This window comes from Hyla sarda, unplaced genomic scaffold (assembly GCF_029499605.1).
Source record: "Hyla sarda isolate aHylSar1 unplaced genomic scaffold, aHylSar1.hap1 scaffold_685, whole genome shotgun sequence".
NCBI lineage: Eukaryota > Metazoa > Chordata > Amphibia > Anura > Hylidae > Hyla > Hyla sarda.
Window position 1 is genome coordinate 150,811 of NW_026610702.1, and position 12,501 is coordinate 163,311.

General features: G+C 46.3%; 6 non-coding genes across 6 annotated transcripts; all 6 read left to right on the forward strand.

The window, feature by feature from the left end:
* The first annotated feature begins 755 nt into the window (after window positions 1–755).
* On the forward strand, window positions 756–946 carry LOC130343470 (U2 spliceosomal RNA). Its single transcript, XR_008882779.1, has one exon. It is a non-coding gene; the product is annotated as a U2 spliceosomal RNA (small nuclear RNA).
* A 2,084-nt stretch (window positions 947–3,030) lies between these two features.
* On the forward strand, window positions 3,031–3,221 carry LOC130343471 (U2 spliceosomal RNA). Its single transcript, XR_008882780.1, has one exon. It is a non-coding gene; the product is annotated as a U2 spliceosomal RNA (small nuclear RNA).
* A 2,086-nt stretch (window positions 3,222–5,307) lies between these two features.
* On the forward strand, window positions 5,308–5,498 carry LOC130343472 (U2 spliceosomal RNA). The gene has a single exon (XR_008882781.1). It is a non-coding gene; the product is annotated as a U2 spliceosomal RNA (small nuclear RNA).
* A 2,091-nt stretch (window positions 5,499–7,589) lies between these two features.
* Window positions 7,590–7,780, forward strand: LOC130343484 (U2 spliceosomal RNA). The gene has a single exon (XR_008882792.1). It is a non-coding gene; the product is annotated as a U2 spliceosomal RNA (small nuclear RNA).
* Window positions 7,781–9,869: 2,089 nt separating this feature from the next.
* On the forward strand, window positions 9,870–10,060 carry LOC130343473 (U2 spliceosomal RNA). The gene has a single exon (XR_008882782.1). It is a non-coding gene; the product is annotated as a U2 spliceosomal RNA (small nuclear RNA).
* A 2,097-nt stretch (window positions 10,061–12,157) lies between these two features.
* LOC130343474 (U2 spliceosomal RNA) lies at window positions 12,158–12,348 on the forward strand. Its single transcript, XR_008882783.1, has one exon. It is a non-coding gene; the product is annotated as a U2 spliceosomal RNA (small nuclear RNA).
* Window positions 12,349–12,501: the final 153 nt, after the last annotated feature.

Consider the following 12,501-nt stretch of genomic DNA (forward strand, 5'->3'; position numbering starts at 1 on the left):
ACATCTCTCCTTTGCTGTGTATGTGACTATGGAGCTGTTTGGTGATGTCGTCTATTATGGCCTTCATAGAAGCAACAGGAGATAAGCAACAGGAGATTGTTGCATCCATCTAGAACCCTCAGAACTACAGTGCTATGATGTCACTCACTTCCACAGGCCTTGCAGAGTGTAAACAACAACAACCCAGCTTTGTTGTGTATGTAACCATAGGGATTTGTGATGTCACCTAGAACCTTCACAGCAGCGACAGCTTTATGAGGAGCATCAGCACTGCTCTGCCTGAGCAGAACCATCACCGCCATAGGTTGTCAAATAACCCGGATTTAACCCACACAGGTAAGTCCAATGGGGTGCAGGCATGTCCTCTATGCTTACAGCTTCCCGTGGGTGTTGGTTTGATACCGTTTGGGGACAGCCAAGGAGGCATCTGCAGGCAACAAAGGTAGGTGTGTGCTTGTGTGTGTGTTTCCTATGCAGATCCTAAGCCCAGTGTCACATGCAAGTAGGAGGAGTAAGAAGGGTTCCTGGCAAATCCGGGTTATGGATTGCATTTAAAAAGGCCCCGTGGGAGTGCAATGGGCCCCTGTCTTGCTGCTTAGCAATAATGGTATGGGTTTAGGTTCTGCTGTGTGTACTGGTGGTTGACTGCCCCCCAGCCCAGAGTGTGCATGGAAAATTGTCTGGCAGCCTCCCTGACAGCAAGCAGTGATAGTGCCCATGAAGGGGACCTTGTTGGGCCCGCCCCTTTCACGGTTATCGCTTCTCGGCCTTTTGGCTAAGATCAAGTGTAGTATCTGTTCTTATCAGTTTAATATCTGATACGTCCCCTATCTGGGGACCATATATTAAATGGATTTTTGAGAACGGGGGCCGATTTCGAAGCTTGCTTCCGTCGCCCTATGCATTGACCCGATATGGCAGTATCTTCGGGTACAGTGCACCACCCCCTTACAGGGTTAAAAAGAAAGATTCCTACTTTCATTGCTACCTGCTTGCTGGCTAGCCAGCTAGCCAGCCCTGTGGGCCTTGCTGCTGCAGCCAAAAAACAAAAGGTGGTGCTGCTGCTGCTGCTTCTGCTGCTTCTGCTTCTGCTTGTGTCTGGCCCCTGTTGGAGCGTCCAGGCACAGGACTTCTGCTGCTGCTGACTAAATGGCCTCCTTAATTGGATCATTTGAGTAGCCAGCACACCTGTGCAGGTAGGGCATGACATGATAGGCAGCTGCCTTGATAGCGGGTGGGTGCTGAATGTTCCTAATTGACAAAATAAGATTAATGCTTATGAAGAAATATAAAATCTCATCCCTTCCCCAATATCGCGCCACACCCCTACCCCTTAATTCCCTGGTTGAACTTGATGGACATATGTCTTTTTTCGACCGTACTAACTATGTAACTATGTAACATAACATGGGGGGGGGGGGGGGGTCTCCTGGCTGTTCACACAGGTGTGTCATTGCTGTACATTGACCATGCATTGCTTCTGTGGTATTGCAAAGGCAAAGACAAATGCTTCCAGCCATCCATTGCACTAATGGATTGGTCATCAGCTGGCTGTCTATGTCCCGCATCAATATAGACCAAAGTACAGAGGGTTAGGCTATGCTATTGTGCACCTACCTGATGCATCAGAAGGTGCGAGGCCCTTGCTAAATTCTGTGCACAGACTTTGAGATCTATACTTTAGACTGTATCTAAACCTGCTCCAACATGGACTGACATTCTGGCCTACTTTCAGCCGATGCGACTTGTCTGTCGCTGAACAGTCGCTTTTTATGTATTCAGCACCTATGTATAATGTTGTAAAAATGCTCTAGAAGCTAAAGTCGCAGAAATGTCACACATATTTGGCCTGCAACTTTCTGTGCGACAAATTCAGACAGGAAAAATCAGTATAAATCCTTAGAAAATTATCCCCCAGTGTCTCCATCTGCTGGCGGTATTGAATAAGCATTGCTGCACTGATGGGGTATGCATTAGACGAAAAAAAAGAAGAAAAAGAAGAATAATACGCCCAGAAAAGAGGCGAAAAGGAGAAAAACGTAAAAAAACGTGAAAAAAAAGTAAGAGGAAGAGAAGGGAAAAAAAGGTGGAAATGGGTTTAAAAGTGATTTCGGCGGAGAATATATATATATATATATATATATATATATATATATACGCGCACACACACACATATATATAAACGTATTCTCCGTTGAGATATTGCAGCCGCTGCTGTGTCCAGGCCCAGGAGCCTTAGCACTGTGCTGTGATGTCACTCAATACCACTGACATCACTAGGTGTAAACAACATCTCTCCTTTGCTGTGTATGTGACTATGGAGCTGTTTGGTGATGTCGTCTATTATGGCCTTCATAGAAGCAACAGGAGATTGTTGCATCCATCTAGAACCCTCAGAACTACAGTGCTATGATGTCACTCACTTCCACAGGCCTTGCAGAGTGTAAACAACAACAACCCAGCTTTGTTGTGTATGTAACCATAGGGATTTGTGATGTCACCTAGAACCTTCACAGCAGCGACAGCTTTATGAGGAGCATCAGCACTGCTCTGCCTGAGCAGAACCATCACCGCCATAGGTTGTCAAATAACCCGGATTTAACCCACACAGGTAAGTCCAATGGGGTGCAGGCATGTCCTCTATGCTTACAGCTTCCCGTGGGTGTTGGTTTGATACCGTTTGGGGACAGCCAAGGAGGCATCTGCAGGCAACAAAGGTAGGTGTGTGCTTGTGTGTGTGTTTCCTATGCAGATCCTAAGCCCAGTGTCACATGCAAGTAGGAGGAGTAAGAAGGGTTCCTGGCAAATCCGGGTTATGGATTGCATTTAAAAAGGCCCCGTGGGAGTGCAATGGGCCCCTGTCTTGCTGCTTAGCAATAATGGTATGGGTTTAGGTTCTGCTGTGTGTACTGGTGGTTGACTGCCCCCCAGCCCAGAGTGTGCATGGAAAATTGTCTGGCAGCCTCCCTGACAGCAAGCAGTGATAGTGCCCATGAAGGGGACCTTGTTGGGCCCGCCCCTTTCACGGTTATCGCTTCTCGGCCTTTTGGCTAAGATCAAGTGTAGTATCTGTTCTTATCAGTTTAATATCTGATACGTCCCCTATCTGGGGACCATATATTAAATGGATTTTTGAGAACGGGGGCCGATTTCGAAGCTTGCTTCCGTCGCCCTATGCATTGACCCGATATGGCAGTATCTTCGGGTACAGTGCACCACCCCCTTACAGGGTTAAAAAGAAAGATTCCTACTTTCATTGCTACCTGCTTGCTGGCTAGCCAGCTAGCCAGCCCTGTGGGCCTTGCTGCTGCAGCCAAAAAACAAAAGGTGGTGCTGCTGCTGCTGCTTCTGCTGCTTCTGCTTCTGCTTGTGTCTGGCCCCTGTTGGAGCGTCCAGGCACAGGACTTCTGCTGCTGCTGACTAAATGGCCTCCTTAATTGGATCATTTGAGTAGCCAGCACACCTGTGCAGGTAGGGCATGACATGATAGGCAGCTGCCTTGATAGCGGGTGGGTGCTGAATTTTCCTAATTGACAAAATAAGATTAATGCTTATGAAGAAATATAAAATCTCATCCCTTCCCCAATATCGCGCCACACCCCTACCCCTTAATTCCCTGGTTGAACTTGATGGACATATGTCTTTTTTCGACCGTACTAACTATGTAACTATGTAACATAACATGGGGGGGGGTCTCCTGGCTGTTCACACAGGTGTGTCATTGCTGTACATTGACCATGCATTGCTTCTGTGGTATTGCAAAGGCAAAGACAAATGCTTCCAGCCATCCATTGCACTAATGGATTGGTCATCAGCTGGCTGTCTATGTCCCGCATCAATATAGACCAAAGTACAGAGGGTTAGGCTATGCTATTGTGCACCTACCTGATGCATCAGAAGGTGCGAGGCCCTTGCTAAATTTTGTGCACAGACTTTGAGATCTATACTTTAGACTGTATCTAAACCTGCTCCAACATGGACTGACATTCTGGCCTACTTTCAGCCGATGCGACTTGTCTGTCGCTGAACAGTCGCTTTTTATGTATTCAGCACCTATGTATAATGTTGTAAAAATGCTCTAGAAGCTAAAGTCGCAGAAATGTCACACATATTTGGCCTGCAACTTTCTGTGCGACAAATTCAGACAGGAAAAATCAGTATAAATCCTTAGAAAATTATCCCCCAGTGTCTCCATCTGCTGGCGGTATTGAATAAGCATTGCTGCACTGATGGGGTATGCATTAGACGAAAAAAAAGAAGAAAAAGAAGAATAATACGCCCAGAAAAGAGGCGAAAAGGAGAAAAACGTAAAAAAACGTGAAAAAAAAGTAAGAGGAAGAGAAGGGGAAAAAAGGTGGAAATGGGTTTAAAAGTGATTTCGGCGGAGAAATATATATATATATATATATATATATATATATATATATATATATACGCGCACACACACACATATATATAAACGTATTCTCCGTTGAGATATTGCAGCCGCTGCTGTGTCCAGGCCCAGGAGCCTTAGCACTGTGCTGTGATGTCACTCAATACCACTGACATCACTAGGTGTAAACAACATCTCTCCTTTGCTGTGTATGTGACTATGGAGCTGTTTGGTGATGTCGTCTATTATGGCCTTCATAGAAGCAACAGGAGATTGTTGCATCCATCTAGAACCCTCAGAACTACAGTGCTATGATGTCACTCACTTCCACAGGCCTTGCAGAGTGTAAACAACAACAACCCAGCTTTGTTGTGTATGTAACCATAGGGATTTGTGATGTCACCTAGAACCTTCACAGCAGCGACAGCTTTATGAGGAGCATCAGCACTGCTCTGCCTGAGCAGAACCATCACCGCCATAGGTTGTCAAATAACCCGGATTTAACCCACACAGGTAAGTCCAATGGGGTGCAGGCATGTCCTCTATGCTTACAGCTTCCCGTGGGTGTTGGTTTGATACCGTTTGGGGACAGCCAAGGAGGCATCTGCAGGCAACAAAGGTAGGTGTGTGCTTGTGTGTGTGTTTCCTATGCAGATCCTAAGCCCAGTGTCACATGCAAGTAGGAGGAGTAAGAAGGGTTCCTGGCAAATCCGGGTTATGGATTGCATTTAAAAAGGCCCCGTGGGAGTGCAATGGGCCCCTGTCTTGCTGCTTAGCAATAATGGTATGGGTTTAGGTTCTGCTGTGTGTACTGGTGGTTGACTGCCCCCCAGCCCAGAGTGTGCATGGAAAATTGTCTGGCAGCCTCCCTGACAGCAAGCAGTGATAGTGCCCATGAAGGGGACCTTGTTGGGCCCGCCCCTTTCACGGTTATCGCTTCTCGGCCTTTTGGCTAAGATCAAGTGTAGTATCTGTTCTTATCAGTTTAATATCTGATACGTCCCCTATCTGGGGACCATATATTAAATGGATTTTTGAGAACGGGGGCCGATTTCGAAGCTTGCTTCCGTCGCCCTATGCATTGACCCGATATGGCAGTATCTTCGGGTACAGTGCACCACCCCCTTACAGGGTTAAAAAGAAAGATTCCTACTTTCATTGCTACCTGCTTGCTGGCTAGCCAGCTAGCCAGCCCTGTGGGCCTTGCTGCTGCAGCCAAAAAACAAAAGGTGGTGCTGCTGCTTCTGCTGCTTCTGCTTCTGCTTGTGTCTGGCCCCTGTTGGAGCGTCCAGGCACAGGACTTCTGCTGCTGCTGACTAAATGGCCTCCTTAATTGGATCATTTGAGTAGCCAGCACACCTGTGCAGGTAGGGCATGACATGATAGGCAGCTGCCTTGATAGCGGGTGGGTGCTGAATGTTCCTAATTGACAAAATAAGATTAATGCTTATGAAGAAATATAAAATCTCATCCCTTCCCCAATATCGCGCCACACCCCTACCCCTTAATTCCCTGGTTGAACTTGATGGACATATGTCTTTTTTCGACCGTACTAACTATGTAACTATGTAACATAACATGGGGGGGGGGGGGGGGTCTCCTGGCTGTTCACACAGGTGTGTCATTGCTGTACATTGACCATGCATTGCTTCTGTGGTATTGCAAAGGCAAAGACAAATGCTTCCAGCCATCCATTGCACTAATGGATTGGTCATCAGCTGGCTGTCTATGTCCCGCATCAATATAGACCAAAGTACAGAGGGTTAGGCTATGCTATTGTGCACCTACCTGATGCATCAGAAGGTGCGAGGCCCTTGCTAAATTCTGTGCACAGACTTTGAGATCTATACTTTAGACTGTATCTAAACCTGCTCCAACATGGACTGACATTCTGGCCTACTTTCAGCCGATGCGACTTGTCTGTCGCTGAACAGTCGCTTTTTATGTATTCAGCACCTATGTATAATGTTGTAAAAATGCTCTAGAAGCTAAAGTCGCAGAAATGTCACACATATTTGGCCTGCAACTTTCTGTGCGACAAATTCAGACAGGAAAAATCAGTATAAATCCTTAGAAAATTATCCCCCAGTGTCTCCATCTGCTGGCGGTATTGAATAAGCATTGCTGCACTGATGGGGTATGCATTAGACGAAAAAAAAGAAGAAAAAGAAGAATAATACGCCCAGAAAAGAGGCGAAAAGGAGAAAAACGTAAAAAAACGTGAAAAAAAAGTAAGAGGAAGAGAAGGGAAAAAAAGGTGGAAATGGGTTTAAAAGTGATTTCGGCGGAGAAATATATATATATATATATATATATATATATATATATATATATATATATACGCGCACACACACACATATATATAAACGTATTCTCCGTTGAGATATTGCAGCCGCTGCTGTGTCCAGGCCCAGGAGCCTTAGCACTGTGCTGTGATGTCACTCAATACCACTGACATCACTAGGTGTAAACAACATCTCTCCTTTGCTGTGTATGTGACTATGGAGCTGTTTGGTGATGTCGTCTATTATGGCCTTCATAGAAGCAACAGGAGATTGTTGCATCCATCTAGAACCCTCAGAACTACAGTGCTATGATGTCACTCACTTCCACAGGCCTTGCAGAGTGTAAACAACAACAACCCAGCTTTGTTGTGTATGTAACCATAGGGATTTGTGATGTCACCTAGAACCTTCACAGCAGCGACAGCTTTATGAGGAGCATCAGCACTGCTCTGCCTGAGCAGAACCATCACCGCCATAGGTTGTCAAATAACCCGGATTTAACCCACACAGGTAAGTCCAATGGGGTGCAGGCATGTCCTCTATGCTTACAGCTTCCCGTGGGTGTTGGTTTGATACCGTTTGGGGACAGCCAAGGAGGCATCTGCAGGCAACAAAGGTAGGTGTGTGCTTGTGTGTGTGTTTCCTATGCAGATCCTAAGCCCAATGTCACATGCAAGTAGGAGGAGTAAGAAGGGTTCCTGGCAAATCCGGGTTATGGATTGCATTTAAAAAGGCCCCGTGGGAGTGCAATGGGCCCCTGTCTTGCTGCTTAGCAATAATGGTATGGGTTTAGGTTCTGCTGTGTGTACTGGTGGTTGACTGCCCCCCAGCCCAGAGTGTGCATGGAAAATTGTCTGGCAGCCTCCCTGACAGCAAGCAGTGATAGTGCCCATGAAGGGGACCTTGTTGGGCCCGCCCCTTTCACGGTTATCGCTTCTCGGCCTTTTGGCTAAGATCAAGTGTAGTATCTGTTCTTATCAGTTTAATATCTGATACTTCCCCTATCTGGGGACCATATATTAAATGGATTTTTGAGAACGGGGGCCGATTTCGAAGCTTGCTTCCGTCGCCCTATGCATTGACCCGATATGGCAGTATCTTCGGGTACAGTGCACCACCCCCTTACAGGGTTAAAAAGAAAGATTCCTACTTTCATTGCTACCTGCTTGCTGGCTAGCCAGCTAGCCAGCCCTGTGGGCCTTGCTGCTGCAGCCAAAAAACAAAAGGTGGTGCTGCTGCTGCTGCTTCTGCTGCTTCTGCTTCTGCTTGTGTCTGGCCCCTGTTGGAGCGTCCAGGCACAGGACTTCTGCTGCTGCTGACTAAATGGCCTCCTTAATTGGATCATTTGAGTAGCCAGCACACCTGTGCAGGTAGGGCATGACATGATAGGCAGCTGCCTTGATAGCGGGTGGGTGCTGAATGTTCCTAATTGACAAAATAAGATTAATGCTTATGAAGAAATATAAAATCTCATCCCTTCCCCAATATCGCGCCACACCCCTACCCCTTAATTCCCTGGTTGAACTTGATGGACATATGTCTTTTTTCGACCGTACTAACTATGTAACTATGTAACATAACATGGGGGGGGGGGGGGTCTCCTGGCTGTTCACACAGGTGTGTCATTGCTGTACATTGACCATGCATTGCTTCTGTGGTATTGCAAAGGCAAAGACAAATGCTTCCAGCCATCCATTGCACTAATGGATTGGTCATCAGCTGGCTGTCTATGTCCCGCATCAATATAGACCAAAGTACAGAGGGTTAGGCTATGCTATTGTGCACCTACCTGATGCATCAGAAGGTGCGAGGCCCTTGCTAAATTCTGTGCACAGACTTTGAGATCTATACTTTAGACTGTATCTAAACCTGCTCCAACATGGACTGACATTCTGGCCTACTTTCAGCCGATGCGACTTGTCTGTCGCTGAACAGTCGCTTTTTATGTATTCAGCACCTATGTATAATGTTGTAAAAATGCTCTAGAAGCTAAAGTCGCAGAAATGTCACACATATTTGGCCTGCAACTTTCTGTGCGACAAATTCAGACAGGAAAAATCAGTATAAATCCTTAGAAAATTATCCCCCAGTGTCTCCATCTGCTGGCGGTATTGAATAAGCATTGCTGCACTGATGGGGTATGCATTAGACGAAAAAAAAGAAGAAAAAGAAGAATAATACGCCCAGAAAAGAGGCGAAAAGGAGAAAAACGTAAAAAAACGTGAAAAAAAAGTAAGAGGAAGAGAAGGGAAAAAAAGGTGGAAATGGGTTTAAAAGTGATTTCGGCGGAGAAATATATATATATATATATATATATATATATATATATATATATACGCGCACACACACACATATATATAAACGTATTCTCCGTTGAGATATTGCAGCCGCTGCTGTGTCCAGGCCCAGGAGCCTTAGCACTGTGCTGTGATGTCACTCAATACCACTGACATCACTAGGTGTAAACAACATCTCTCCTTTGCTGTGTATGTGACTATGGAGCTGTTTGGTGATGTCGTCTATTATGGCCTTCATAGAAGCAACAGGAGATTGTTGCATCCATCTAGAACCCTCAGAACTACAGTGCTATGATGTCACTCACTTCCACAGGCCTTGCAGAGTGTAAACAACAACAACCCAGCTTTGTTGTGTATGTAACCATAGGGATTTGTGATGTCACCTAGAACCTTCACAGCAGCGACAGCTTTATGAGGAGCATCAGCACTGCTCTGCCTGAGCAGAACCATCACCGCCATAGGTTGTCAAATAACCCGGATTTAACCCACACAGGTAAGTCCAATGGGGTGCAGGCATGTCCTCTATGCTTACAGCTTCCCGTGGGTGTTGGTTTGATACCGTTTGGGGACAGCCAAGGAGGCATCTGCAGGCAACAAAGGTAGGTGTGTGCTTGTGTGTGTGTTTCCTATGCAGATCCTAAGCCCAGTGTCACATGCAAGTAGGAGGAGTAAGAAGGGTTCCTGGCAAATCCGGGTTATGGATTGCATTTAAAAAGGCCCCGTGGGAGTGCAATGGGCCCCTGTCTTGCTGCTTAGCAATAATGGTATGGGTTTAGGTTCTGCTGTGTGTACTGGTGGTTGACTGCCCCCCAGCCCAGAGTGTGCATGGAAAATTGTCTGGCAGCCTCCCTGACAGCAAGCAGTGATAGTGCCCATGAAGGGGACCTTGTTGGGCCCGCCCCTTTCACGGTTATCGCTTCTCGGCCTTTTGGCTAAGATCAAGTGTAGTATCTGTTCTTATCAGTTTAATATCTGATACGTCCCCTATCTGGGGACCATATATTAAATGGATTTTTGAGAACGGGGGCCGATTTCGAAGCTTGCTTCCGTCGCCCTATGCATTGACCCGATATGGCAGTATCTTCGGGTACAGTGCACCACCCCCTTACAGGGTTAAAAAGAAAGATTCCTACTTTCATTGCTACCTGCTTGCTGGCTAGCCAGCTAGCCAGCCCTGTGGGCCTTGCTGCTGCAGCCAAAAAACAAAAGGTGGTGCTGCTGCTGCTGCTTCTGCTGCTTCTGCTTCTGCTTGTGTCTGGCCCCTGTTGGAGCGTCCAGGCACAGGACTTCTGCTGCTGCTGACTAAATGGCCTCCTTAATTGGATCATTTGAGTAGCCAGCACACCTGTGCAGGTAGGGCATGACATGATAGGCAGCTGCCTTGATAGCGGGTGGGTGCTGAATGTTCCTAATTGACAAAATAAGATTAATGCTTATGAAGAAATATAAAATCTCATCCCTTCCCCAATATCGCGCCACACCCCTACCCCTTAATTCCCTGGTTGAACTTGATGGACATATGTCTTTTTTCGACCGTACTAACTATGTAACTATGTAACATAACATGGGGGGGGGGGGGGGGGGTCTCCTGGCTGTTCACACAGGTGTGTCATTGCTGTACATTGACCATGCATTGCTTCTGTGGTATTGCAAAGGCAAAGACAAATGCTTCCAGCCATCCATTGCACTAATGGATTGGTCATCAGCTGGCTGTCTATGTCCCGCATCAATATAGACCAAAGTACAGAGGGTTAGGCTATGCTATTGTGCACCTACCTGATGCATCAGAAGGTGCGAGGCCCTTGCTAAATTCTGTGCACAGACTTTGAGATCTATACTTTAGACTGTATCTAAACCTGCTCCAACATGGACTGACATTCTGGCCTACTTTCAGCCGATGCGACTTGTCTGTCGCTGAACAGTCGCTTTTTATGTATTCAGCACCTATGTATAATGTTGTAAAAATGCTCTAGAAGCTAAAGTCGCAGAAATGTCACACATATTTGGCCTGCAACTTTCTGTGCGACAAATTCAGACAGGAAAAATCAGTATAAATCCTTAGAAAATTATCCCCCAGTGTCTCCATCTGCTGGCGGTATTGAATAAGCATTGCTGCACTGATGGGGTATGCATTAGACGAAAAAAAAGAAGAAAAAGAAGAATAATACGCCCAGAAAAGAGGCGAAAAGGAGAAAAACGTAAAAAAACGTGAAAAAAAAGTAAGAGGAAGAGAAGGGAAAAAAAGGTGGAAATGGGTTTAAAAGTGATTTCGGCGGAGAAATATATATATATATATATATATATATATATATATATATATATATATACGCGCACACACACACATATATATAAACGTATTCTCCGTTGAGATATTGCAGCCGCTGCTGTGTCCAGGCCCAGGAGCCTTAGCACTGTGCTGTGATGTCACTCAATACCACTGACATCACTAGGTGTAAACAACATCTCTCCTTTGCTGTGTATGTGACTATGGAGCTGTTTGGTGATGTCGTCTATTATGGCCTTCATAGAAGCAACAGGAGATTGTTGCATCCATCTAGAACCCTCAGAACTACAGTGCTATGATGTCACTCACTTCCACAGGCCTTGCAGAGTGTAAACAACAACAACCCAGCTTTGTTGTGTATGTAACCATAGGGATTTGTGATGTCACCTAGAACCTTCACAGCAGCGACAGCTTTATGAGGAGCATCAGCACTGCTCTGCCTGAGCAGAACCATCACCGCCATAGGTTGTCAAATAACCCGGATTTAACCCACACAGGTAAGTCCAATGGGGTGCAGGCATGTCCTCTATGCTTACAGCTTCCCGTGGGTGTTGGTTTGATACCGTTTGGGGACAGCCAAGGAGGCATCTGCAGGCAACAAAGGTAGGTGTGTGCTTGTGTGTGTGTTTCCTATGCAGATCCTAAGCCCAGTGTCACATGCAAGTAGGAGGAGTAAGAAGGGTTCCTGGCAAATCCGGGTTATGGATTGCATTTAAAAAGGCCCCGTGGGAGTGCAATGGGCCCCTGTCTTGCTGCTTAGCAATAATGGTATGGGTTTAGGTTCTGCTGTGTGTACTGGTGGTTGACTGCCCCCCAGCCCAGAGTGTGCATGGAAAATTGTCTGGCAGCCTCCCTGACAGCAAGCAGTGATAGTGCCCATGAAGGGGACCTTGTTGGGCCCGCCCCTTTCACGGTTATCGCTTCTCGGCCTTTTGGCTAAGATCAAGTGTAGTATCTGTTCTTATCAGTTTAATATCTGATACGTCCCCTATCTGGGGACCATATATTAAATGGATTTTTGAGAACGGGGGCCGATTTCGAAGCTTGCTTCCGTCGCCCTATGCATTGACCCGATATGGCAGTATCTTCGGGTACAGTGCACCACCCCCTTACAGGGTTAAAAAGAAAGATTCCTACTTTCATTGCTACCTGCTTGCTGGCTAGCCAGCTAGCCAGCCCTGTGGGCCTTGCTGCTGCAGCCAAAAAACAAAAGGTGGTGCTGCTGCTGCTGCTTCTGCTGCTTCTGCTTCTGCTTGTGTC